The sequence below is a fragment of the Bos javanicus genome, chromosome 20, assembly GCF_032452875.1.
Source record: "Bos javanicus breed banteng chromosome 20, ARS-OSU_banteng_1.0, whole genome shotgun sequence".
NCBI lineage: Eukaryota > Metazoa > Chordata > Mammalia > Artiodactyla > Bovidae > Bos > Bos javanicus.
Window position 1 is genome coordinate 55,656,286 of NC_083887.1, and position 27,809 is coordinate 55,684,094.

At 41.7% G+C, this 27,809-nt stretch overlaps 1 protein-coding gene across 3 annotated transcripts in view; it reads right to left on the reverse strand.

The window, feature by feature from the left end:
* The window catches only part of BASP1 (brain abundant membrane attached signal protein 1), a 54,919-nt gene that overhangs the window by 19,765 nt on the left and 7,345 nt on the right, over window positions 1-27,809 (reverse strand). The gene's annotated exons all lie outside the window — the stretch shown is intronic.

Below are 27,809 nucleotides of genomic sequence, written 5' to 3' on the forward strand. Positions count from 1 at the left end.
TCTGAGCCACACCAGCATCATGCTAAGACTCAGTCTGTTGACCAAGTGCTAAATACCATCCCAACATGGGGAACTTAAAACAGGCCACCTATTTCATGCCTCAGTGGAGTCCCTCTGCGGCCATGCAAGCCACACAAAAATTCACCTGAATCGCTCTCCCTCAAAAAAGAACTGACACCACTCCTTGTGAACCTAAATCTTTACAAATATCTGTTAAGCCTGAGCTTGAATCTCACCATAACCAATGCTGACTGCTTATGTTAAATAAGCCACGTTACTCCCCGGGGCTTGGTTATTTCATTTGTAATATAAACAACTAGAACTATATCCCTTAGGTCTATAATCTTTCATCTTTACCCAAAGAAGCTGCAATAATGCACAAACTTAATGAGATGTTGCTGAGTACTCAAATCTGCTAATGCATATATTTCAAGAATGCCACTAACGTCCAGGCGCTGTGCTGGATGCCCAGTGGGAAACAAAATCAACTCTGACAGCCCCATCCTTTAAGTCCAGGTCAGACGAAAATTCTTTCTCTGAAAAAGGTCAAAGTAACAGCACATGCTAGCTTTGTGGGCTGGATGCTAATGGTATGGCTTAAACTATTTCAACAAAAACATTTCAGCTCAATTTATTTTGCAAAAGTTAGAGCAGAAAATACAGAAGTAGGGACCAAAATCTTTGCCAATGAGGCTTTCGTTGTCCTTCAAATTTTTTCCGCAGTATCTGAGATACAGACCAAGATGGGAGCTGAAAGGATCAAGAGAAGCACTAAAAAGCGGGGTGGGAAGGCATGCTGATACCAGACTAAGGAAGGCCGAGGGACACCTCTGATGTCAATGACAGATACACCAGGAGTCACTCAGTCGGGCACAAATTCCTTCTGACCAGGAAACCAAGGGTCCCATCTGTGCACTCAACCCGTGTCTCCTATATGCGGGTACCTGGAGTTCAGAGTCTATAACGTGTTCTGATCCGTAGGATGTTGCTAAATGGAATACACCAGTGACGGTCCGAGTCTTAAGCAACCCTGGCGTTGTGACAGATACATTTGACGACAGGTGTGCTGTCTTAATAAGAAAGTCAAAGGCAAACATAGTGTCCACTGAAAACAGAAGGTGGAGGTGATAGAGAAGATGCATTCAACGTGACAAAAGTTACCTGATTTAGGCAAGCAGGAAAAAGTAAGCTTCACTAAAGATCCTGAGGCTTCTACAACTCATCCCCATCACCAAGCTTGCACTCCCACAACTTCCTGCCTGGTAACACTTTCAAGGGTAGTGGGTAACAATTACCACACTTCCTGACTGACACTAGGCATCAGTGTGGGGCAAGAGATTTCAAAAGACACAAGAGCCTTAGTCTGACACCGGTACCACAGATGCTACACAACTCTTAAGATCCCTACATTCCAACAAGTTCCGTTCCAATCAGTTCAGTTCAGTCGCTCAGTCGTGTCCAACTCCCTGCGACCCCATGAATCATAGCACGCCAGGCCTCCCTGTCCATCATCAACTCCCGGAGTCCACCCAAACCCATGTCCATTGAGTCGGCGATGCCATCCCACAATCTCATCCTCTGTCATCCCCTTCTCCTCCTGCCCTCAATCTTTCCTAGCATCACGGTCTTTGCCAATGAGTCAGCTCTTTGCATCAGGTGGCCAAAGTACTGGAGTTTCAGCTTCAACATTAGTCCTTCCAATGAACACCCAGGACTGATCTCCTTTAAGATGGACTGGTTAGATCTCCTTACAGTCCAAGGGACTCTCAAGAGGCTTCTTCTGTTCCAATACCACATTTTAAAGTCCAATTTGTTCATAAGTCCCACAGAGTTAGCCTAGGTACCCAACTAACACAATCGGCTATACTGTACTGTACTGCAGTGGGTTTACAGTATTAATATTGGAGAAAGAAAGGGCACCCACTCCACTATTCATACCTAGAGAAATCCATGGACAGAAAAGCCTGGCAGGTGACAGTCCATGGGGTCACAAGAGTTGGACATGACTGAGCAACTAACACTTTGACTTCACACAAATAATACACAAAAAACATGTATACCGAAATACATAAAAAAAATATGTATAGCTTTGGCTCTTTCATGTTGATGTGTGGCAAAAACCAACACAACATTGTAAAGCAAGTATCCTTCCACTGAAAATAAATAAATTTATTAAAAGAAATATAAAAAATAAAGAAAATATTTTTAATCTTACAATACAGAAAAATACAACAGCTGGCACTGAGTGAACAGGTAGGCAAGTTACCGACTGGAAGAGGAAGAGGTAGGAGATGGTGGAGCTGAAGAATCACCAGCAACAGGGGGCAGAGAACACGCTGTACTTCACTCATGTCTGACATTGATGGCAAAGGTTCCGGTTCCCTGTTGGAACCAGATGCATGTCCACATCTTGGTAAGTTTGCTCGTAGGGCACTTACTTTACAGAATCAGAGTGTGGAAGGTAACACCAGGCTGTGACTCATGAATCTACATTAATGGGAAAATCCTAGTGAACCCACTAACTATAGTATGAAGTGGGTATATTACTCTACTCTGTTACTACCAGGGGTCCTAAAAAGATTAAGTTGAACCAAAAGGAAGGAGAATCTCTGTTAGAACGGCGTCCTCTTGCACCTGCTCCCCACCTCTCTAGACCTGTAATGCTTTTCTATAAAACAAAGTGGCTGAGCTGTTTCCTCTCTAAAATATCATGTGTCTAAATGATGATGACAATAAACACTAGTATAGAAGAATTCACATGTCCCAAATTATTAACTTGTTTGCCAAAATGGGTCCAAATAAGTGAATAAATAAATGTTGCTTGTTAGAATTATCATGCAACATGAAAAATCAAAGCTATATCTTCAGTCAATTGGGAGGCTAAAAGGAAGCACAAGGTGAATTAAAATTACCTAAGACCACCTACAAAAGATGGAGCATCTATTAAAGGGCAAGATCAGTGTCTGAACCGTGTTACATCTTTTGGTGCCAACTGAAATAGGCCAGCCAAGGGGCCATCCAGTGAAATAAGGACATTCAACATAGACACTGCCTTAGGATTTACTCCCTCCACTTTAATATCGGATCGCTTACTAATTTAAGCCTAAAATGTCTTAGGGATCATTACGAAGCATGGCATAGAGCAAAAATTCCTTACGCTACATCAGGATTCAACTTTGTGATGACTCAAACATGGGCTTTGCGATTGTTCCCAAATTCTTACCTGAGAAATGAACATAGTTATTCAAAGCTTATTGAATTCTTCATTAAATACAGAAGATCTTTCGCAAATTAAACACTTCTAACAACTTACCTCACTTTACTTATTCACACAGGTTTATTCCATTTATAACATAGCTGTGAAAGCAGACAATGTTAAAATCCAAACCATCTTCTTTGGCAAAACTCTCTTTACTTGGAATTAATGAAAAGTGTCACAGGTGATTATAATAGACTCACTATAATAGACACCCAAACTCCACCAGGACTTCTCAGTTCCCCCAGGCACTCAAATTTCAAAGACCTTCTGTATAAGAATGGTATATTTCCTGTAAGTCAAGAGTAGAGCCAAAGGGCAAACAGATAAGCAGGACTCAACAGCCGCGAGGGGGCCATTCCCCAAAGGTGCATCCTGTATTAATGATGCACACAGCCAGCCTGGCCTGGGGGAGGAAGGGCACTCTGAAATGAACACACACGGCAGATGAAAATTATTTTAGCAAAGATTTGCTTTTTCAATTACAAATAAATGAGAACTGCTAAAGAGAATCAAGAATCTGCTTATGATTCTTTTACAAATTCATTATGCTCATTTGTTATAATCAGCACTTATTTGCATACAAAGTCCTGGGAATTTGTTCTTTCATGAGAAAAAGATAATTCCCTTAAAAACCTTGTGTAGCTCATATCACCTCAAATTCTCTACTATAATACAAAAGCAGATTTGCAATTTGAACCTACTGGAAAACTATCAACAGTATATATACATATATACGCATAACAAAAATTTTAGAAAAAAACAGGAGATAAAGTAACTGAGGTGCAGACGTTTTCTATTCCATGCTGCTGCTGCTAAGTCACTTGTCGTGTCTGACTCTGTGCGACCCCATAGACGGCAGCCCACCAGGCTCCCCCCGTCCCTGGAATTCTCCAGGCAAGAACAATGGAGTGGGTTGCCATTTCCTTCTCCAATGCATGAAAGTGAAAAGTGAAAGTGAAGTCGCTCAGTCGAGCCCAACTCTTAGCGACCCCATGGACTGCAGCCTACCAGGCTCCTCTGCCCATGGGATTTTCCAGCCAAGAGTACTGGAGTGGGTTGCCAGTGCCTTCTCCGCACCTATTCCATAAAGTCCCCTAAATGTCATAGTGGTCTTTTCTTTGGTAAGTAAAATGCATGAAACTTTGCTAATAAAGCAAGTAGCCAAACATTCAGATTCCAGTCTGTAACACCACAGATGTTGGGATACACACACATGGATGATGATCAAAGAACTCAATGCCTCAGTTAGGTAATCAAGGCTTTCCATGATTTGGGGACTGACTTGAAAGATATGGATTTATTTTGAGAGATGTGGAGGGACCTTCATAACTCAGAATTCCATCAAGACTAGACAGGAGAAAATAAAATAGAGAACAAAGGAAATCCAATTTCATACTTTGCAGCTGCTCTCCCCAAATTGTCATTACACTTATAAAAGATCATATAGAGATAAGTTAATTTTAAAAACAAAATTGGCTAAGTATTTTGAGTTCTGGAAATGAGAATGACTGCCTTTTTTTTTTTTCACAATTTTGTCAGATGATTTTACTTGCAGCATTAAAAGCGGAAATTCTAGAACTTAGCTTTCTTCTAGAGCAGGGGTCAGTAAATTGGGCCACCTGCTCGTTTTTGAAAATAAAGCTTAACTGGAACACAGCCATCCCATTCATTTATACATTACAGCTGCTTTCATGTCACGAAAGCAGAGTGGAATAGATATGGTAGAAACTGTAGGGCTGGCAAAGTCTCAAATATTTACTATCTAGTCGGCACCCCACTCCAGTACTCTTGCCTGGAAAATCCCATGGACGGAGGAGCCTGGTAGGCTGCAGTCCATGGGGTAACTAAGAGTCAGGCACGATTGAGCGGCTTCACTTTCACTTTTCACTTTCATGCATTGGAGAAGGAAATGGCAACCCACTCCAGTGTTCTTGCCTGGAGAATCCCAGGGACAGAGGAGCCTAGTGGGCTGCTGTCTATGGGGTCGCACAGAGTCGGACACGACTGAAGCGACTTAGCAGCAGCAGCAGCAGCAGCAGCCCTTTAAGAAGATGTTTGCTGACCCCTGTCTAAGCTAGAGTCTTGGATGAACATACTTCACCAGTGACTCAGTTCCTACTATCAGATGAAAGTGTGATTCAAGCCTAAAAGATGCTACAAAGATTAATCAGGCTCTTTTGAGCCTGCAACAATATTATCAGTAAAGAAGAATGTCACATGGGAATGTTTTAAGATTGGGAAACAAGATAATTTTTTTAAAAAACCTCTTATCACATACTTTGTATTCTGACTGCCTGAGAACAGAGAGACTTAGGTTTGATATCAACACAGCAACTCCAGGTTAAAAACTCTGGACAAGCCAGTAGTGGAAAATTAGGTTGATTTTTCATACTTCTGTAAACTCAATGCAGGTAATCTCACACACACACAATAGACAAGTTCACCAAAGAACACACTTTCTGTAAAGTGCAAAGTTTTTATAAAGAACAAAGTGACTTTTTATAGTCAGGAAGATCATGTATCAACTGAAATGGGAGGTGCAGTTTAGTCGAGATTGATTAAACAGCACGAGCAAGAGCGGCTCTTTCTTCTTGCAGTAAGGAAAAAGCAGAGAGGAGCTCTAAAACACGTTTAAGGGTGGACAAGAAAAAAGTTGTGGGTTGAAAAAAATTAAGTAGGAAGGAGCAAAGCAAGCAAAGATAGAGACATGCTGGTATGAAAAAAAAAAAGAGCCCTTTATAGAAAACACGATAGAAACTACTGGGTTGGCCAAAAAGTTCATCCAGTTAGTCAATCTGTTATTCAATCAAGTTCTTGTTGAAAACTGAAAATATGTCTTTTATTTTTACTTAAAACCAAATGAACTTTTGGACCAACCCAAGAAAATGGCAACCCAGTCTACCATTCTTGCCTGGAGAATCCCATGGACAGAGGAGCCAGGTGGGCTATAGTCCAGAGTCGCAATAGTCAGACAGGACTTAGGGACTAAACCACCACCAACGAATTCATGATTAAAAAAGAAAAAGAGGCTGTGTTTAGCAAGTGACTTTAAATAGTGTGTGTGGGTTTTTTAATGTGTGATGAGAAATACTGCCTTGGCACTGATTAAACAGGACTCCTAGGGTCTCACTGAACTAGTACCTGAATCTGGCTTGGAGAAGTACCATGAAGAAGGACCTGTACACTGTAACTCAAAGAGATGCAAGCTCAGATTTGTTGCTACAGGCTTAGAGGAGCAGATGTCTTCTCACCTGTGACCAAATTTTTTTCCGGGTGAAAAATAAAAGGCTTCGGGAAGACTGACATATACTGAGTCCCTTGGATAGCAAGGAAAACAAACCAGTCCATCCTAAAGGAAATCAACCCTGAATATTCACTGGAAGGACTGATGCTGAAGCTAAAGCTCCAATACTTTGGCCACCTGATGTGAAGAGCTGATTCACTAGAAAAGACCCTGATGCTGGGAAAGACTGAAGGCAGGAGAAGGGGATGACAGAGGATGAGATGGTTGGATGGCATCACTGACTCGATGGACATGAGTTTGAGCAAACTACGGGAGACGGTGAAGCACAGGGAAGCCTGGCGTGCTGCAGTCTGTGGGTCAGTAAGAGTCAGACACAACTGAGCAACTGAACAACAACACAGGTCAGACCCACCCAATCAAGAGCAGAATTCAGCAAGGCGGAGCCAGCAACAGGGATGGTTCCAAGTCAGGCCCTGCAGGTACAGGGTGAGGGTGTCTGAGCTCACAGGGGCCCCTGGAATGTATAAAATGTTGAGATCTCAAAGAAATTAAAGACAGCTTCCAAAATGCAAAAAGACCTCCAGATTTTAATGAATAAGTGTTTTAACTGTTGCTACAGACTGAATGTTTGTTTCCTCCCCTCACCCAAAATCCACATGTTGAAATCTAATCCCCAAAGTGATGGTGTCTGGAGGTGGGGTCTTTTTGAAGTATTAGGTCTTGGAGGCAGAGCCCTGATGAGTGGGATTAGCACTCTTATAAAACAGATCCCAAAGAGCTCCTTGTCCCCTCCAGACACAAGACTGCTGGCATCTTGATCCTGGACTTCCCAGACTCCATATCAAAGTGAAATTAATACTTACTGTTGAAGCCCAAATGGACTCTGACAAATGCATCTACAGTAATACTTTTGCCAATGAGCACCTACACTTCAACACGGTGAGATTTAGTTATGTAAATAAGCCTTCCATAATTAAGAGATGCTAGAACTTGGTGGAATGGTGGTTATGTGACTAGAAAAAGGTAATGAAGAAGCCTAAAAGAAGTGCAACCGTAGGTAAAAGTGCTAAAAGTGATGAAAAAGCACAACGGCAACGTGCCATGTGTTTATAAACAATATCTATTATTGTTCTAACAATGATCCTGTCTGATATTATGGTGTCAGAGTCACCCAGTGCCCTCCTGTTTGACAGAGGCCCCCAAACATGCTTGTTTTAGGACATCATGCTCTACCACGGACTGCAAACCACCCAGGACAACACACTGCTCCTTCCTTCTGAGTTCAGGAGAACACTTCCGTGACTGAACTTGGTTTTACTAATCCTCTGGTTTATGCAATGGGAACGTCCTATGGTAGAATAAATATTGGGAAGTGTAATGGCCAAGTCAACCTGAAGCAGATCTTTTTTAACGGTCCTGCTGAAGGGACTTCCCATTTAAATTCACATAGTCGACTAGAGCAGCAACAGGCACTGACGTTTGGAAATAAATTTGAGTTACAAAATCCTTATCTGGCACACACAGCAGCAGCACATGATGAAAACACCTTTTATTTTAAAGTATGATGTAAGTGTTTTCACACCAAATCAAGAAATTAAGGTCACAACAGAGGCTGCTCTGAAATGCACACTTATTGGTCACTTTTTCCAGGTAATAGACACCAGGTATGAACGTGGTCCTTTCGCTGCAGTAGTTTATAAACAATAGCTATACTTAGTGTGTGCAGAGAAAGTCACACCTATAGCTTAAATGAGAATTCTGACAATACGACTATAGGCAACCGTCTGCTGCTGCTTCTGCTGCTGTCGCTTCAGTCGTGTCTGACTCTGTGCGACCCCACAGACAGCAGCCCGCCGGGCTCCCCCGTCCTTGGGATTCTCCAGGCAAGAACACTGGAGTGGGTTGCCATTTCCTTCTCCAATGCATGAAAAAAAAAAATCATAAGCAACTGAGAACAAGACAGAGGAAGCCTTAAGACTGTGAGGCTATGGATCAGTCCATGCCTAAGGCAGCGTCATGGTGGCCCAGATGCAAAGAGATTCACAATTTCTCTGATCACTAATGTTGCTTTTTCAGGCAACAGTGGGGCACTGCTAAAGAGACCACAAAAATGTTAACTATTTCCCAAATCCTCTGCAATACATTTATCCCCTGCTTCTTGTAACACAAACTCCACCAATTCTTTTGAGTTACATCTGGGCCATGTGAAGTGCCGAAGGATTTCTTCAGCCACACTCATGCACTTCATTCCTATCACTGTCTTATACACTGAAAGAGATACGATTTCAAACACACTGCTTAAATCTGACTGAGGGGCGATTCCATCAAAGGCAGGCTTAAGTGCTGGCCCAGGAAGTTCATGAGCCACATCAAAGCTGGTTTCCAACCACAGATACCTCTGAAGGATCAGCATCCATGATATAGTTACAGCTTCAGATCAGTCTCGAAAGCCTGACAGCACAAGGAACACACACCCACTGGACAATATGGTACTCAAATAACTGCTTCCGTCATTGAATGAAGACATGGTAACATTTATGTTTTCCCAATCTCAGAACTAAATGAAAACATCTCAAAAACCCCTTGCACATATAAAGTCAGGATCCACATCCTTTAGAGCCCATTGGAGCCCCCTTTTCAAACGGAAGACTTCCGGATCAACAGCTTCCCAGATCCAGTGGCCAGTACTTTCTATGCTGACAACTTTAATCCAAGTAAGAATCCAACATTCAGAAATCCAGATGACTTTTACAAGGTGACACAAAATGACAGAGAAGACAGGGCAACTTTCCTCCACAGTCACAGAGCTCAGAAGCCCAGAGACTGAGAGGTAGAAAAATGCATTTTGAAAAAGATCCCTCTCTTCAAATTTTGCCAAGTTACAAGTATCTATATAAGCTTGTATCTAGATGCAGGGATGTGAGTTGGCCCAAAGCACAGCACCATTCCTTTCACAGTGAGCTACACTTAACAAAGTTTGAACTAAACCAGCCATTACTGAAATAATAACCTGGGTTTGAGTCTAAACCTAGAAATCCTCTAAGTTTACTAGTTTGTATGCAGGTTAGCCCCTGGCACATGAATTTCTTTCTCTCCCTCCCAAGTAACACCTTTATGCATTGGAGAGCTGTGGATTTGGGAAACCTGGTGTATTCAGTTAGTTATCAGTCTAACTCTCCACAGCCATCTTGCAAGCCCCAGTTTTAACCTATTAATTATTATTAATAATGGGATTCCCTGGTGGCTCAGACGGTAAAGAATCTGCCTGCAATGCAGGAGACCAGGGTTTGATCCCTGGGTCAGGAAGAAGCCCTGGAGAAGGGAATGGCAACCCACTCCAGTATTCTTGCCTGGAGAATTCCATGAACAGAAGAGCCTGGCAGGCTACAGTCCATGGGATTGCAAAGAGTCAGACCCGACTAAGTGACAAATTATTATTATTAATTAATATTAATAGGGTTCTGTGATCTAGGATCTCTCCCTTCCAAAGGTCTTTATGGGGAGTCTTTTGTTCTTGTCAACACAGTCGAGACTGTCCTCTGAAGGGGCTAATAAGTCTATACTCAAAGCAGGGACAAATCTTGTTGAAAAAGCCTCCTTAAATACCTTTGGGGGGACTTCCCTGATGGTTTAGTGTAAGACCCCATGCTTCCACTGTAGAGGACAGGGGTTGGATCCCTGATCCAGGAACGAAGATTCCACATGTCGTGCAAAAACAAACGAATGAACAAAGAAGCACACAAAACCTTTGAGTAGGATGGGGCTCTACCATGAAGCCTTTCCCAGTAATTCTAGAAAAGTCTAGGGAAAACATTCTAGAAAAAGCTATTCCCTTTCCTTTTTGAAAGTGTTCTTCACACGTTTGTCTCTGTCTGTACATTCACTGATATCATTCAACACATCAGTACCTCGCTACTGGACCCAAGGTTTGTTCTGACTCCAGGAAAACAAGCACAAGTTCAAGCTTTGCACACACAGCTCTGAGTCCTGGTACTTCGGAGTTATTCTGAGCATTGTATTTATTCCCTCTGATCTCAGTTTCTTCTCCTCTCTCTTCTTTTCTGGTCTTCCCTCCCTTGTCCTTTTCTCTACTTTCACCTTTTCCTACCCAGAAAGTTTTTTCTTTTTTTTTTTTCCCAAGTGAGACAAACAGTAAAGACCAAGGAGATTCTCTTTTTAGAGGGAAAAAATGTAACTTTCTATGTGCATGTGTGCATGCTCAGTTGTGTCCAACTCTTTGCAACCCCATGGACTTTAACTCACTAGGCTCCTCTGTCCATGGGGTTCTTCAGGCAAGAATACTGGAGTGGGTCGCCATTTCCTATTCCAGGGGATCTTCCCTACCCAGGGATTGAACCCATGTCTTCTGCACTGGCAGGTGGATTCTTTTACCATTGAGCCACCTGGGGAAGCCCCAACTTTCTATGTAGAACCTAGTAATTTTTAAAGGCCTATAAAATTATAAGTTTATCCTTAATCTCAGGATCTCACATATTGCTGAGGTGAGAGTGTTTATAAAAGAAATAAAATTAATAAGGGAGGCAAGGTGGCATTTATAGATTTGTATTAGTTTATATACAAATATTATGTAGTTGGCGTTTATATTTATCGTTGATAAAATGTCTGTTAACCATTAAAAGAGTGAAACCAATCAGTGTTAATCAAATAGCTCAACTGAGACAAAGCAGCATAAGGATAAAATTAACTCCATTTTCAAAATCAGTTAAAAAATAATTTTTAAAATTTTAATTTAAAAATAATTTTAATGTTAAAATATTAAAATTTAAAATAACTTACATATAATGTATTTGACACCCACTAAAAGAAAAAAAGTCTTAACTACCTTTTTAAAAACTGTAATGACAGTATTTTGCAAATAAATGTAAATATATATTCAATGCCTAAACACCTATCAAGGCCCCTACACATTAAAACATAACTTTAGGATCTGTATATATAACAGCAGTGTGCTTGTGGGTAACTCATAGACCCTTTGGTCATCAGTTCCCTCACCCCTAAAAGGGAGAACTGAAAGACAGGGCTTCCAGGATTCAATGTCAGACCTCAACTCAGCAGAAGTTACTGGCTAGAATGTAGGTCCCCAGATATCCACGTATACCATACTCCTAAGTCATTATGCGTTTCCTGATACTGGATAGCACTTTGATGTTTTATTCATGTTTGTGACTTGATATAATTTTTACCTATCCTCACAAAGCAAATCAAACAAAACTGACATTATACAAAATTTGGTCTGAAGTTAAAGCAAGATCACTCAGAAGTATAAATCCAATTATTCTGGCATGAGTTAAATTACTAGTTTGGAAGAAAAAAAAGCATAACATTGGACCAGCCTTTCACCTACATTCTGTCCTCCAGACCTTGTGATGTATAATACATACTAATACATTCTTACCAAAAGGGCATATATTGAAAAATTTAACATAGAGATTCTCACTGAAGGAAACGTTCTCATCCAATATTCGAGAGCCTGAACTATCAAAGAGAAACCTTCAACTCTGTGTTACAGTTTACAGTGTAGGGATATATTTGCAAGGAAACAATGTTACCTGCAAGGAGATCCAATCAGTCCATTCTAAAGGAAATCAGTCCTGGGTGTTCATTGGAAGGACTGATGCAGAAACTGAAACTCCAGTACTTTGGCCACCTCATGTGAAGAGCTGACTCATTGGAAAAGACTCTGATGCTGGGAGGGATTGGGGCAGGAGGAGAAGGGGACGACAGAGGATGAGATGGCTGGATGGCATCACCGACTCGAAGGATGTGAGTTTGGGTGAACTCCAGGAGATGGTGATGGACAGGGAGGCCTGGCATGCCGCGATTCATGGGGTCACAAAGAGTCGGACACGACTGGGTGACTGAACTGAACAGAATGTTACCTGATTTTATGTAATATGAAGCATGTATGGCACTGGAGAAACTGTGTCTGATAAACACTTTGGCAACAGCTCCAGTGCTTGGTTTTCTGTGTGGTTTCTTCAGTGGCAGAGAGAGGCGTGAAACCACAGTAAGACACTGGCTTCTCAGACTGCTCCTTAGAGTGGAAAGATTCTTGATGTTTTGGCAATTACTATCAATTACACTGATTTTGTTGGAGAAGGAAATGGCAGCCCACTCCAGTATTCTTGCCTGGAGAATCCCATGAATAGAGGGGCCTGGGGGCTACAGTCCATGGGGTCTCAAAGAGTCAGATGTAACTGAGCATGTGCGTGCATGAGCACGCACACACACGAACTACAAATTCAGTGTGGTGGTGGTGGTTTAGTCACTCAGTCATGTCCAACTCTTTGCAACCCCATGGACTGTAACCTCTCCATGCTCCTCCATCCTGGGATTCTCCAGGCAAGAACACTGGAGTGGGTTGCCATTTCCTTCTCCAACAAAATCAGTGTAATTGATAGTAATTGCCAAAACATCAAGAATCTTTCCACTCTAAGGAGCAGTCTGAGAAGCCAGTGTCTTACTGTGGTTTCACGCCTCTCTCTGCCACTGAAGAAACCACACAGAACATGAGGGAACAGGGTCTCAGAGATAACCACCTTCCCTTAAAATACAGCACACTTCGTATTCTGTAGGGAGATCACAGTATGGTTCAATATTTCAGTTGAGTTCTCTGATTTAATTCTTTAAGCTTAAATTTGAGTCTCAGGAATTCCAAAGTTTGCACGCTGAATCACTGGATGAGTTTTGCAGCCTGGTGCCCAAGTCCCCATCTCCTGGTCGCCGAGTGGTCTGGGGTCTTGGTTTTCTTTTGGTAAATTGACCCACAGGATCAATTCCCACCCACTGCAGCCAAAAGGGCTGGAGGAGAGGCAATGAGACACTGGTGGCCCTCAGTCTCACAGGCAGACACAGGGACCTCTGTGCACACTGGCTCCACTCCAGCCCCCGAACAGACATAGCTTCCGACTCCTGTTCTATTTCCAATACAGCTAATGCATGGCACTTACTTAAAGAGGTCAAGAGAAGTGACCCAAATTGGAAGCAACAAATTAAGTATTTCCATTGACCGGAATGCTTCTGGCAAGTGAAGAGCATAGACTGTGGCCCAGAAAGGGTTGGTGTCACAGGCTGTGTGAGCTGGGATTTACGGCTCTGTGCATCAGTCTTCTCATCTGTACAATGGGAGGATAACAACACGTCCCCCTTCAGGTTGCTGTATCCTAAAACATCAGCATCTGTGAAGCCTGCGGCACTACCTGCTTGGTCCCTGCTAAGCTTGTGTTCAGCACACTAAAAGGCTTTATTTTATAATAACATAATTTTAAAAGATTATAAAATGCTGTGAAATGCCGTTTGAAAACCACATCTTTGTGTGGTTTTACCTTCCCTGTAATGATGGTTTCATGTTATCAACTTTGAGTCAAAACCATAACATCTTAGGCCTTTTTAGAAGCACTTTTGAAACTCCATCAACTATTAACAGTGTCAAATACAGGCCTACAGGTTGGAAGACTGAAAGAAAACGCAAACACCACCACACTCCTGGGTGGCTTTCCCGAAGACTCCACTCTGCAGTGGTTACCAGTCAAGAGGATTTCACACACAGGGGTGCAAGGGGAGGGGAAATCCAAACTGGAGCAGTTTTGCTTCCTTAAGGGAAGCTTCTGTTTTCAACCATTAAAGGGCATTAGCAGACACGTATATGCCAGACATATCTCAATTCCTAACTGGGTCCAAACTGGAATCAGTCTTACATTGCAAAGATCCTGGAAGGAAGGTAACCAAAGCTGTAATTAAGATGATGGCCCTAGCTATCTCAACACATCCTTAGGACTCTGAGACCTAGGTTCCAGCTGTGTGTGAGGCCAATGGTTATCACCAAATACACAGCCCTCTGTGCATGGACTAACATCGACCTTCTTATCTGGACCTGGGGCCTGGTAACTTAAGGAAAGAAAAAAAAGGGAGTGGGGGAAATGAAGTGAGAAGACTTTTCTTCTATGCTACACTTTCTTTCAGAAGGAGCTAGAATACTGTATAATATTCGGTTAAAGTGAAAGGGAAAGTCACTCAGTTGTGTCCAGCTCTTTGCAAACCCATGGATTGTAGCCCACCAGGGTCTCTGCCCATGAAAGTCACTCAGTCATGTCCAGCTCTTTGAGACCGCATGGATTGGAGCCCACCAGGGTCTCTGCCCATGGACTTCTCCAGGGAAGAATACGGGAGTGGGTTGCCATTCCCTTCTCCAGGAGATCTTTCTGACCCAGGGATTGAACTCAGGTCTTCTACATTGCAGGCAGATTCTTTACCATCTGAGCCATCAGGGAAGCCCAGTATCAAGTCAAGTGCTGACTGATGAGTTAGGTGAGAGTAAAGGACTCGTGTGGCTTTACTGTCACTACTGTACACACTCCTTTGGCTCAAAGCAGCTACACTGGCTTCTTACAGCCTGAACTGAGCAAGCACTAGACCCGTCATCCTTTTCTAGCCATTCACTAGAGAGCTGTGTAGTCTTCACCTGAGAAGTTGGGTCCTTAAAACATACTGAAGATAACCAACGTTGGATTGAAAGTAGATGATTCACAGTTTACACTGAGAAAGAAGCTTCCACATATTCTTTGGGAAATCACTGTGATATCAATATTGAAATATGATTCACAATGAATCACGTTTAAAGAGTCATATCCTTTACACCACACTTCAGGTATTTATGAGAAATTAGGAGCCAACATGGCGCTGGAAAATGGGATGGCAAACTGGAGATGGCATAAGGCACAAGAAGAAAAGGAGACAAAAGGTGGGACAAGCTCCGATGGGAAATTGCTGGGGCTGAACATCAGTACATTTGGTTGAGGTTATCAGGGAGCCAGGCAAGCATTTTTCCTCCAAGCTTTCATGGATTCCACAGAAACCCACGATCAGAGAGTATCAAATGCTCAACAAAAAATATTAAAGCTTTCTGCACACTGTTCTGAAGCTTGATATTAGTCTCTATTAACACTTGACTACATGTTTCATCATATAAACCTCAAATTACTCCCAAGATAAACACTGGTAGGTGTTAGTTGAAAGGGAGAGAAGGGATGCTCAAGCTTCTTCAGCGTCTTTGAAGTTTTATTTTGCCTTCAATAAAAACTCAGATAGGCAGCTATGTCAGGTGAGTTGGCTGAAAATGGTGACCACTTTTTCTGGATGAAACTAAGATGCTGAGGAGAACCAAAGAAATCTGGAATGAGTTTAAGAAGAAGAAAGTGCAGTGCTATTCTGAAAAGAGAAAGCAATGGAAACAGAGGGGGAAAAAACAAACGAAAGGCACCTGGACAATAGAATAAGCACAATTCACAAACATATTCCTAGTCACACAACAAGTAAAGTGTTAGGCAAAGTGTCTCAAAGTGCTCAGACCCATCCAAGAGAACGTGACTGAGAAACTCAGAGAAGACAAGACTCCAAATAAGCATTTATCACATGAACCAGCCTCTCCACACACGTTTGTACTGTTCGGTGACACACGTTACTGTCATTGTTCAGTCGTTCAGTTGTGTCCGACTCTGTGCAACCTCGTGGACTGCAGCATGCCAGGCTTCCCTGTCCTTCACCATCTCCCGGAGTTTGCTCAGATCCCGGAGTTTGCTCAGATTCATATCCGTTGAGCTGGTGAGGCTATTCAACCATCTCATCCTCTACCACCCTCTTCTCCTTCTGCCCTGGCCAGGTTACAGAAGCCTCATTTAAACATCTGTCTCTAAAGGTCTACACGGTAATGCCTTCAACCCAACCCCAGATTTAGGCAGTTTTCTTTCTTCAAAATGAAAAGCGTCAAAGTCAGTAACATTAAAAACAGATCTTTAATCTGTGCTTTAATTTAGAAATGCATTCCTGAGGCGCTCAAGGAAGGTTCTTTGCTTCCCTCTCAGAAGCCTTATCAGTCTTGCTTACAACACCTCGAGAAAGAATTTGTGGTTGTTTACTGCAAGGTGAGCTGGAAAATTCCATTAACAAACTTTAAAAGGTATACAGAAAAATACCAGCTCTTGAAAATATCAGGATTTACACAGTGGCTTGTTTGATATGAAGACCTGATATATTTACATCAAGACTTTCTGTTAAGAATTTTTTCTTAAGATGGATCTAATGAGAAGTGTGCTTTATCCAGTACATTTGACTTACTCAACGTCTAGATATTAGGGTCTACAAAGATGATATAAATAACAGTGACGTGAAAACTAAACTCTTAGGACATGGTCTCAGGATATACTCAGTAGCCATTTAACTACTTAAGAGAATATCAACAGAACATGAATACTATAATTCCCATCTATCAGCTAGAAAATTAGTTCTCCGAATGACCTGCCCAAGGGACTCACAAATGTGTCACTGGTTTAAATTCATGTAATAACAAATTTTTAAAATGTACAGAATAATCATTCTTGCCTCTCTCCCTCAAGGTAGATAGTCTCTAAGACTAATACAATGATTTATGTTGAACAATATTTCTGAGACAACTATTGCCTAAGTTGTAGAAGAACAGCAGTCAAGTGGACAGGGTTTCTATGTCCAACGAGTTTCTCCATGGGGTTGAAAAATAATCATTTGTCAGTCAGCGGGTACAGACAACAGGTAGTACAAATCAAACTAGAAGGTGAAGGTTAGAGGAACAATATGAGATTGGTTACCAAACTTGCCATGAAGTCATTGAGATTTCTTTTTAAAGTCATGTTCACGTATCTCTGTAAGCTATTTGCAATACAGGAATCAAGAGAAACCAGCACTTTAGAGCAAAAAGGATTAGACACATAAGTAAATATAACTCCTATGACAAAACATGGAATACTAATAGAACAATGATATGTTATTAACTTTAGCACTGCAAACTTACCCAATCCAAGAAACTTTAGAATTAAGATTTTCCAAAGCACCTTTTATCAAAATGAACTTTGTACAGAGATACTCCTTAGTCCCAGATCAGAGTCATTTCCACACTCCTCCCATTGTGTTCCTAGAGATTCCAACTCTCTCTAGAACAAAGGACAAGCATCATTCATTCCTGAATTCAGGAAGCAACTTCCCAAGAATAAAGATTTGAAGGATCCTACAAACCATTCAGTGCTTTTCTGAGACTTTCAAAGAAAGAACAAGAGAAATTCTTCCCTTTTATTTCTCAGGCTGAGCAGCCTGTCTTACAGTGGTCAGGGGGCACCAGTTGGGAACCCTTCCCTGATAGGTCCCTCAGATACTGAAGAGGCTGCTCTGCTTGAGACCTAAAGCATATTCATATGTGTTCTGAGAACTAACTAGGCTTGAAGGTTTTCCCTTCAGTTTATAATCCCAAAGTACTATGTTCTTAATGAAAATGTAAGATATGTAAATGACTTCTCTACCGAGTGATTAAAACCTTTGAATTAAATGAAACCAATGCTGGATTCTATATTCTCAAAAGTGATCAGTTCAGTTCAGTTGCTCAGTCATGTCCAACTCTTTGTGACCCCATGGACTGTAGCCTACCAGGCTCCTCTGTCCATGGGATTTTCCAGGCAATAGTACTGGAGTGGATTGCCATTTCCTTCTCCCGGGGATCTTCCCAATCCAGGGACTGAACCCGGGTCTCCCGCATTGTAGACAGACACTTTACCATCTGAGCCACCAGGGAAGTCCCTCTCAAAAGTGATAGTTACATAAAACTCTTTAAATAATAGCCTACCAAACTCGGAATATCCCACATGGATGGCTTAGTTAAGTAGAAAAGATGGATCTACCAACAGCAGAACAGAGAGAAGACAGAGATAATGATTGATCCAGGCTGCTAATTCAATAGTCATCTAATATCTCTATGTGGATACAGACCAATGCTTTTGTCTCACTGTAATTACTGGTGAACCTTTTTGCCTTCACCAACTGTAAACTCCTTAAAAACAAGGTTAACAGGTCTTTGCGTCTCTCAGCTCACTCAGTAAACAAACATTAACTCTACAAGATTTTAATGTGGTTTGTATTTTCCTACACTGCATTTAACAGAGTAGCAAACTCCCACGTCGGCTGCTCATTTGAACTCCTTTTAAAAAGCTTAGTCTTAAAAATATGCTTACCAAAACCACTGCCTGTTTTGTTTTTTAGAAAACCATTGACATTAAAATAAAGACTGCATTCATTAGCAAGTAATACCTGTACCTTTTAACTATATAAAATAAATTTTTAGGCTTAGGTCTTCAAATGTGTGCGTGTACGTCATGTGCACCCAACCTGATAATGCATTTATAGAACAGAAATAGAACTGTCTTCACAAAAAATTGAAGGGGAGTAACACAGGTATCCACAACAGCAGGAGGCCCACACAGAAGGCTTCCTGGAGCTGGGGGATGAGGGACCTGAATGTCTAAGCCAACCATGCCTTGGGCTTCCTTACTGCAGCCACAGCAACTTTTCTGTTTATATTCCTCAACTTTAAAACCAAAATGACATCTTTATCCTAGCAAGCCACATTAAGATGACTTTTTAAAAAAATAAATCAAGGAAAGTATTGCTTAGTAAATTCTTCTTGGAAATACACATCCAAAGGTCTATCAGTCATCCAGTTACTCATTTGTGTCATAAACCGCTGCTCAACCATCAATACCATGTCATTCCAGCTAATTACATATTCCAAGTACATAATCTACAACCTCAAGGCTTCAAAACAAGAAGTCTGGTATGTGAGAAGCCAGCTGTCAGTATGGTGAGTTAGGGATACTCAACAGCACATAAGATCAAAAACTAACTGCAAAGAGTGTCACTGCCCTTTTCATTCTACTACTCAATTTAAATCCAACTCACATGACCCTACAGCGTCGATGATCCCAGGCTGAGCTCTCCCTTCGGATGGCCAGTTCCCTTCAATCCATACAGATGTGCCATCCTATGTGTTAGTAGGGAGGGACATCAGAAAGGAAGGGGGAGATGAAGGAGCTACAGCTGCAGAGAATGCCACTGGCTAATTCACAAACTGAACTCACTGAAAATGAGACCGTACAAGTCTACAGCCATCTTGTAGAACACGCCCCATTTCATCTAAAATGAGACCATTTTAAGACAACGTATTGATTTACTAGTAAAAGTAGCATGTGTTTATGGTATTAATCATGTAGATGGTATGAGATGTCCGATAGCCAGCCCAACACAGCTCAAAGATAAAGACAATCAAGACCCAGATATCACTTCACCTTTAACCACACATTGAATGTTTTTAAAAAGTAGACAATTAAAATAAAAATGTTGCAAATAAAATATCAATATCTAGAAATGTTTTAGAATAAGTTGTATTGCCAGATTAGACTTGCTTTTAACTGGAACCTTACATTATTATTTCTTAACTACAGGTTATTTTAGAAATCAATTTCCTATAATTGTCAAAAACTACAAACTTTTTTTATTTAATAAGAATTCTATCATTAAGAATGAGGTTTAGACCACCAGACACTGTCCTGTGAGAGATCTCAGGGCTGAGAAGAAAATACTTATCTCTAAGAATTTTAGTTCACACTGAAGCTAAAGACACTCAGGGATAAGACAATGAAAGTTGAATACTGACCATTAAAGAGTACGTGTAAGTGGCAGGGGTAAGGGGTGGGTGAGGAGTAAATCACCACCCTCTAAATTGTGTTCACCCCACCAACCCAAAGGAAACACTGTGATATCTGCTAAAAGTTTGTTACAAGCTGGTTCCTGGATATGAAAGTACAGCAAAGGTCAATGCTCTGAAATATGCCTTTATCTGCATAGCAAGATGTCACATGGCCATAAAACATGACCTCTTATGCATTCAGTTCTTACTGGACCATAGGTTTTGTGCTAGAAACTGATAGCCAAAGATGAACGAAACAAAGCCTTGTGCTGAAACTCACCATTTAGAGTAAGTGGTCACAGCATAAAATCAGGGCTGTGTGCTCAGTCATATCTGATTCTTTGCTACCCCATGGACTGTAGCCTGCCAGGCTCCTCTGCCCATTAAATTCACATTTACTTCATTAGGTTTATAATCTATCGGTGTTAAAATCATTATGCTCATCTGGAGGCCTAATACTCCTGACCTCACAAAGACTGGTATAAAAATTCAATGGTTAAGATGCTCAATATGACCGATTCATGGCAGACCCGTGACATTCAAGCACTTGAAAGAATGCATGAGAAGTCCAGCTACAATCTGCCCCAATGTTCACCGGCTGTGGATTCTGTCTGAAAAGACCTCACAGGGTGATACTGCTTGTTTCCCAAATAACACAATTTCATTATTTGACACCCTACCTTAGGAGGAAGCCTGGATGCCTGAGCCATTAGTACTAATTACTCCATAATGTCATAGGCCTGCAGAACAATTACCACTAAGGTTAGTGCTTAGAAACAGAATAATTACACTAATTGGAGTTCATCAGGTATTCATCTTCATAGTAAGCACAACTGATGAGGTGAAATTGCATGTCAATACATGGAAGTTATCTCAGCCACCAAAGGTGACTTTCAGAGGATGTGTGCCCTCCATGAAATATATGGTCCTGTGGGCAACCTTGACACTGAGCAAATATGAAGCGCCACGTAAGCCCCAGAACTGCTGGACAGCTCTGTCACGGATCAACAAAACTGACGCATCCCTGCCTCCTGGGTCTTTCCATCCAGAGGAATGGAGACATTAAATAATCACATTGTGTTTTGATCAATTAAGAGCCAAAAATGCCAAGCGCTCTGAGAGGGATGGGGACAGTCAGGAAAGGAACGTCTGAGAAAGTGGCATTTTTAGGTTGAGGAGTACTTGGACAATGGAGAAAAGAATATTCCAGGCAGAAGAACAATGGGAAAGAGGTTGGAGCATTTGGAAGCACTGAAAGGCAGGCCACGTGGGTGAGAATGGGGATCAGAGGAGACTGAAGAGGAAAACAGAAGGTGAACACGAGGGAACTTACAAATCGGCAAAGGATTTTGATAATTTTATTCTACGTGTAAGAGAAAGTCATGATAAAAAAGTGTCAGCACAGGGATGCCACGTTTGCATTTAGCAGAGTATGATCACAGTAATCGAGGAGAGGGGTAAAAACTTCAACAAGGTTCACAACTTAGTGTAGAGAGGAATGGACGGATATGAGGGGCAATGACCAGGGAGATGCCAGACTTTTGTTTGCAGGATGATCCCCGTTTTCTGGAATGAATGGAAGAAGGTGCTATTGACCAGAAACTGAACACTGAAAGACTACAGACATCGGCTCAAAAACAGATATTGCATAAATTAAAGAATTAAAAAAATTCTACAGTAACATTGCAGGTTTTATGAAGACAATTATTTCTATAAAAGATATTAAACAGTACCAACTTTCAATTAGTTTAGGGCCAGTAGTTCATCTAGTTTCATCAAATTGAATTACTATATTCAATTAGACTGTGGCTTAGTGAGGTAATATTTTTATTGCTATAGTTAACACAACATGACGTGACCTGCAGCTCGAAACAGAAAGGCAATGATTGAATCACTTGAAAGGGCACTTTCAAAAGTCATAAAGTGCTTTTTGCAAAAGAGCCGCCAAAGTGTTACGTGAAGACACAGTCACACCCACGCTTGTTGAGAATGCCCCTCAAGAGTCCCTTCAGTATCACTACTTGTTTTACTTCTTGGAAAGGCCCCAGAATTCATAAGCCCTGATCTTTTCGTTATCAAAAATTTCATATGACTCCTGTCACTAACTTCCCTACCCTTACTGTCCCACTGTAGAGAAACCTGTCAAAATCCCAACCATTCTTTCCACATTTGCTTTCTGTTAAAACCTGTATCTTCTAATGTCTTCAACCATCCATCCAATAAAACTTGCCCACAGTAAGATTCTTCTGGAGTCTGAATCCCTACCAACAAGCATGGATGCTGGTACAGGATTTTAAACTGGCTTACACATCTGGTCAACCCTTCCGTCCACATTAAGAAGGGCTCTTGACCAAGGCCACTGCTGGTAGGAGTTGCCTTTTTTCTTTTTCTCCCCCAGAACACCTGTTTTAATTTATTCAAGAATAGGTGTCCTTTACATGACCTGGACTATGTAAATCTTCTTCTCTTCCTTTATTCCCTTGCTGTATTTAGAAATATGGATAACCAATGGAAAAGGCTTCATGCAGAGGAAAAGCATGATCATATAGTGCTGGAATGAAAACAGGCTTCACCACAAATTAACGCCTATTGATTGGTGGCAACTGCCTAGAGCACTGTGTTGAGAAGGATTCTGAGGCCTCATCCCACATCTATCCTGAGTCCAACAGAGAGAATAGTACCTGCACACACCCTTTGCCATCCCCAGCCTGAGGGAGCCATAGAAACAGGCTTTGAAGTCCACATAGGTTCTACCTTTCCTAGTGATGTGAATCTCAGGGAAATTAACTTCTCTGCATCTCATGTCCTCAAAAGAGAACACTGCTCAGGCTTGCCTCACATGGATTTGCAAGGAGTAAACCACAGGCACTGGAAGGACTGATGCTGAAGCTCCAATACTTTGGCTGCCTAATGTGAAGAGCTGACTCTCTGGAAAAGACCCTGAGCTGGGAAAGATTGAAGGCGGGAGGAGAAGGGGATGACAGAGAATGAGATGGTTGGATGGCATCACCGACTCAGTGGACGTGAGTTTGAGAAAACTCCGGGAGATGGTGAAGCACAGGGAAGCCTGGCGTGCTGCAGTCCATGAGGTCACAAAGAGTCGGACTTAGTGACTGAACAACAACAAAACCAGAGGCTCCAGGGCAGCTGATTCTCCCCACCTCCTTTGTCTTAAGGGCAGGGAACGGGGCACTTTGCATAGGGGCTTTGAATATTCCTCTAAACCACCTTTCCTAATATGAAATGAGCTGTGCCCTGCTTCCATTCATATGCTGAAGTTCTAACTTCCTGCAGCTCAAAACTTAAGAGGTAAATTAGGTGAAAATGAGGCCACAGAGGTAGGCCTAAATCCAATAGAACTGGTGTGTCCTTATACAAAGAGATTAGGACATAGAGAGAGAGAGAGACCAGCGACCAGCAGTGCACGCACAGACAGAAGACCCAATGAGGACACAGCCAGAAGGCAGCCATCTGCAAGACATGGCGAGACGTCACAAGAGGAAGCTGAACTGGGCAACACCTTGACTTTGGCACTGTAGCCTCCAGGCCGGGGAGTCTGTCATGGCAGCCCTAGCTGAGGAACCCAGGAACGAAGTGTCCTGCCTCTGCAATTCCTGTTACACGAGAGTATCTCCAGCTCTCCTCTCCTGCCCCTCCCCTGCCTCCTCTCACTCTCCAGGCTCCTTTTTCTCCCCTGAAAACACTAGATAGAGGGGGTTGGGGCTTAGAAACGAGGTCACCGACTGCTGATCTAGAACAATGCAGTTTTGCTTCCTGTATTGTACTTACCAGAAACCCTGCCCACACAAGGGGAATCCAGACACTCTCAGGAACAGAAAGGAATGGTGTTTCCCTCTCTCCATCTAGAAACACAGCTGCAAAAATACCCCGTGGAAACTTCCCTCAAGCATAGCCATTTCCTTCTTTTCAGAAGGATTTTCACAAACCTCAGTATTTAGTAAGAAATGCTATTACTCCCAAAGGCCTCGCCCTCTCTCAAGATGGGACGGTTTAGTTAGGGTGGTAGTTAAATGTGTTATCAGAATCAGAATTCAATGGAAATTCTTCCGCAGCCAACTTGCACTTCACACTAACCACGGTGCATGTTAGCGATCTAAAACATTTGTTCTAGCAGTTAGATATTTTCTCTGCCGGGTAAACTATGCAAACAACTACTAACATGTCAGGGCTTGCTGCTTGGCCGTGCTGTGTGCTGCTAACAGTAATTTTATTATATGATGCTATCTAAATACCCTAAGGGTTTAGGAAATTGAGGGGGCTGGTTTTTAGATATTATCTGTCCCAGATGACACCCTCTTCCAACAGAAATCATGCTCAATTCTATTGGGTTGAGCTTTTCTTCATTCCACTTATAACAGCAGTAACATTTTTTGCAGTATTACATCATTCTGGACTTCTTTACCCTTTATTTGGGACCCTTGGCTATCTCACTACAGATATGACAAAGAATACTCCTTAAGTAGTATGCCTAGCAACGGGGATCACTAACAGGAAAGACACGTGCAAGTGGTCACTCTTGGTCATAAAGAAGGCAAGTTAAAGGTGGCAGTGTGGGGACAAATCCTAATGTAACTGGGGACAAACCTTAATTTGCCAACTGATCCCTCGAACCACCACGTCTCCCCTTAATATGGTAATATTTGTTGCTGGAAATAAGGATACAGCCATAGAATGTATTACTACTGACAACATTAAAGTTTAAAGTTCAACCATGTGATATTTTTCAGGCAGGAAAGGACCAATTAACATGGTTGGGTGAGGCAGAGCCATGAGAAGCTTGGTGACCTTCAGACTCAGTTTTTAAAAATTCTTCTCTTACCTTAGTGAAAGTATATGTCATAATCCCATCATGTAGTTGTTTTTCTCTGCATTGTAGCCAGTTGACTTCTCCTAGGAGGACCTCGGACCCACCCACCCAGGTGACTTTAGTATAAATGAAATGAAAGCTAAGCTCTCTGGAAGGCAGAAGCGAAGCCAGTTAGAACAGAAAGGGTGGAGGTTAAGTGGAGTGAGCTACTGGTTCTGTCTCTTATACCAATGAAACTTTCAATGAGACTTTTCCTTAGTCAACCACTGGATTAGGTAGTGGACAAGAGTGATACTTAGATGTGAGTCACATGTAGAAACACATACCTGGGAAACCATCAACCTTGTGTTAACAACCTGTGGGAGACCATTGCTACAAATGCTCTCTGTGGGAGACCATTGCTATAAACACTTGTTACTATTTGTCTGAAAACCACATAGTAGAAGTTCTGGAACCAGGTTTCTGAAGTCCAGCTGGGTGAGCCCTGGGAATTCAAAGCTTGAAGTCTCAACAAAAGATGACCAGGGCTACTGAGACACTCTAGTGCCTAATAACCTCTGGTCAATTGTATTCACTGAGGCTGGGCGATCACAAGACTCTGTAAGAGCTACTGTAACCATTTAATTGTTGATTGAAACTCTTTTTTTCCTACCTTAGGAAAATGAGTCATGCAAATTAGATTCCTGAACACCTCATTTAATCAATCAAGTCTTTAGTGAATACCCAAGTGGTCATATAATCTACCTCCTGGATGGAATACAGGATAGGAGGAAAGCCGTCTCAAATCTCTCCATCTGTAAGTCACTGATTTCTCTAGATTTTCCTTTTTCCCAAGTCTTAAACATGCCTAAAGCAAACTCAGATGCTCTTATTCCATGTTGAAACAGCTGAGAATATTCATAAAGGTCAGAGTCAGCAAACATTCTACAGCCCCTATAGTTTCCAAGACAAGCTCAGAGAGGCTTAAAACAGGACTGTGGGAAGATCCAGTGATTCCAAGGAAATCTGGATGTCCTCACAGGCACTAGATGGCTGTTATTGCTTTCTCTTTTGATATACTATTTCCCCAAGTAGATCCTGTTACTGTTTAACTTGGCTATTGTATTAATCTATTGGCAATGGTGTTTTGAATGGCCACCATCAGGTAAATGATGTGGGTCTTTTCAAAATTAGTTGGCCATGCAATCTAGGACACTCGTAATTTAGAAAGCTTAAGCAGGAGAAGCTGTTCTCTGATATCCTTTGCCTCATAAACTTAAAAAAAAGGGGGGGGGGTTTAATTTGGCTTTATTTAAGAAATATGTCCATTTCTGAACCTGTAAAACTATGATAATTTAAAAGCATTAACAAAATTGCAAAGTCATTTGTTTATTGCAGGGTTCCCTGGGAAAAAAATATAAATTTATCTAAGACTCATTCTCTACTTACTGAAATGTCTAAATAGATTGTTTTAAATATGAATTAGAACTCTCTTATCTAAAAATAAACTTATCATAGTTTCTCCAAATACAAATGCACACAGTTTACATTGCTAAAATTCATTTCAAACATCTGAATATTAAGCTTTATCAAGTGTTTTAACAACTTAAGTACTTCAGTTTCATATTTTAATGACTACTTCAGAAACTTACTGCCCTTTTAAATTCTCTAAATCATCCCAAATACCACAAACGATCATTCTGATCATTCTAAAGAAAAAAGATCAAACCTCATGTTTCATGCAGCTCTCAAGCCAGTAAACCGGACTGTCTGTGTGTGCTAACTCACTTCGTCTGACTCTTTGCAACCCCATGGACTGTAGCCTACCAGGCTCCTCTGTCCATGGGATTCTCCAAGTAAGAATACTGGGCTGGGTTGTCATGCCTCCTCCGGGGGATCTTCCTGACCCAGGGATCAAACCCACTGTCTTCTATGTACTTTGCATTGGCAGGTGAGTTCTTTATCATTAGTGCCACTGGGAAGTCCAGATAACCCTAGGAACGGACAGAAAAACTCATGTCCATCTCTACAGCACTGTGCACACTGGATCTTCCAAGAGATTCTGGAGCATTTCTAGGGCACAATGCTTCACTGCTCTGCTCACTCCACAGCCCCCAAAGTAGTCTAAAACCAACTGGCTTTCTTTTCAAACTCCTACCCTCCATCTGCAGGCTCCAAACCCTGCAACATTTGTTTATTTTAGGAGAGAAACAAAGATACGACACAAAAATTTAGTCTTCTGGGCGAAATTATTTTAACGCATGCCATAAATTCTTTAGCATCTGAAGGAAACCACACGCCTATAATAAGAAGAAAGCGGAGAAGATGGCATGTAGCAAAAGCAGCAGCAGGCAGGAAGCACAAGTGGTGCTATCGAGAAGGCGGAACTGGTTCTCTGCTGGAGAGAACACAGGATCAGGCTGGATTGTCAAAACCTGGTATCAGGGACTTCCCTGGTGGTCCAGTGGTTAAGGCTCCCCCTTCCAAGGCTCAGGGTGTGGGTTCCATCCCTGGTTGGGGAACTAAGATCCCACATGCCTCAAGGGTCAAAAACCCAAAACATAAAAAAACAGAAGTAATATTGTTAACAAATTCAATAAAGACTTTAAAAAAAACCCCAAAACTGGTATCAGAGTCAAAGAAAGCAAGGAATTTTTTTTAAGCTGAAGATAGTAAGAATTTGACTCAATTAGACCAAAAGGAGGGTTGATAGGAATGGAGCTTTAGCGGGAAATAACCTGGGTTTCCACTTGGCCACTGACCAGCTCATGGGACCTCGACTAAGCTACTGACATTTCTAAGGTCCTCTGAGTTCCAAAAGAAGTGTTTTAGTGATGAGCTTACAATCCTTCTGTTAGGATGATGCAAGAATTTACAAAAGACTGAGGTTGCATTGATAATTAGGAGAGTATTTAAACGCAGCCACCAACTTTGCGTA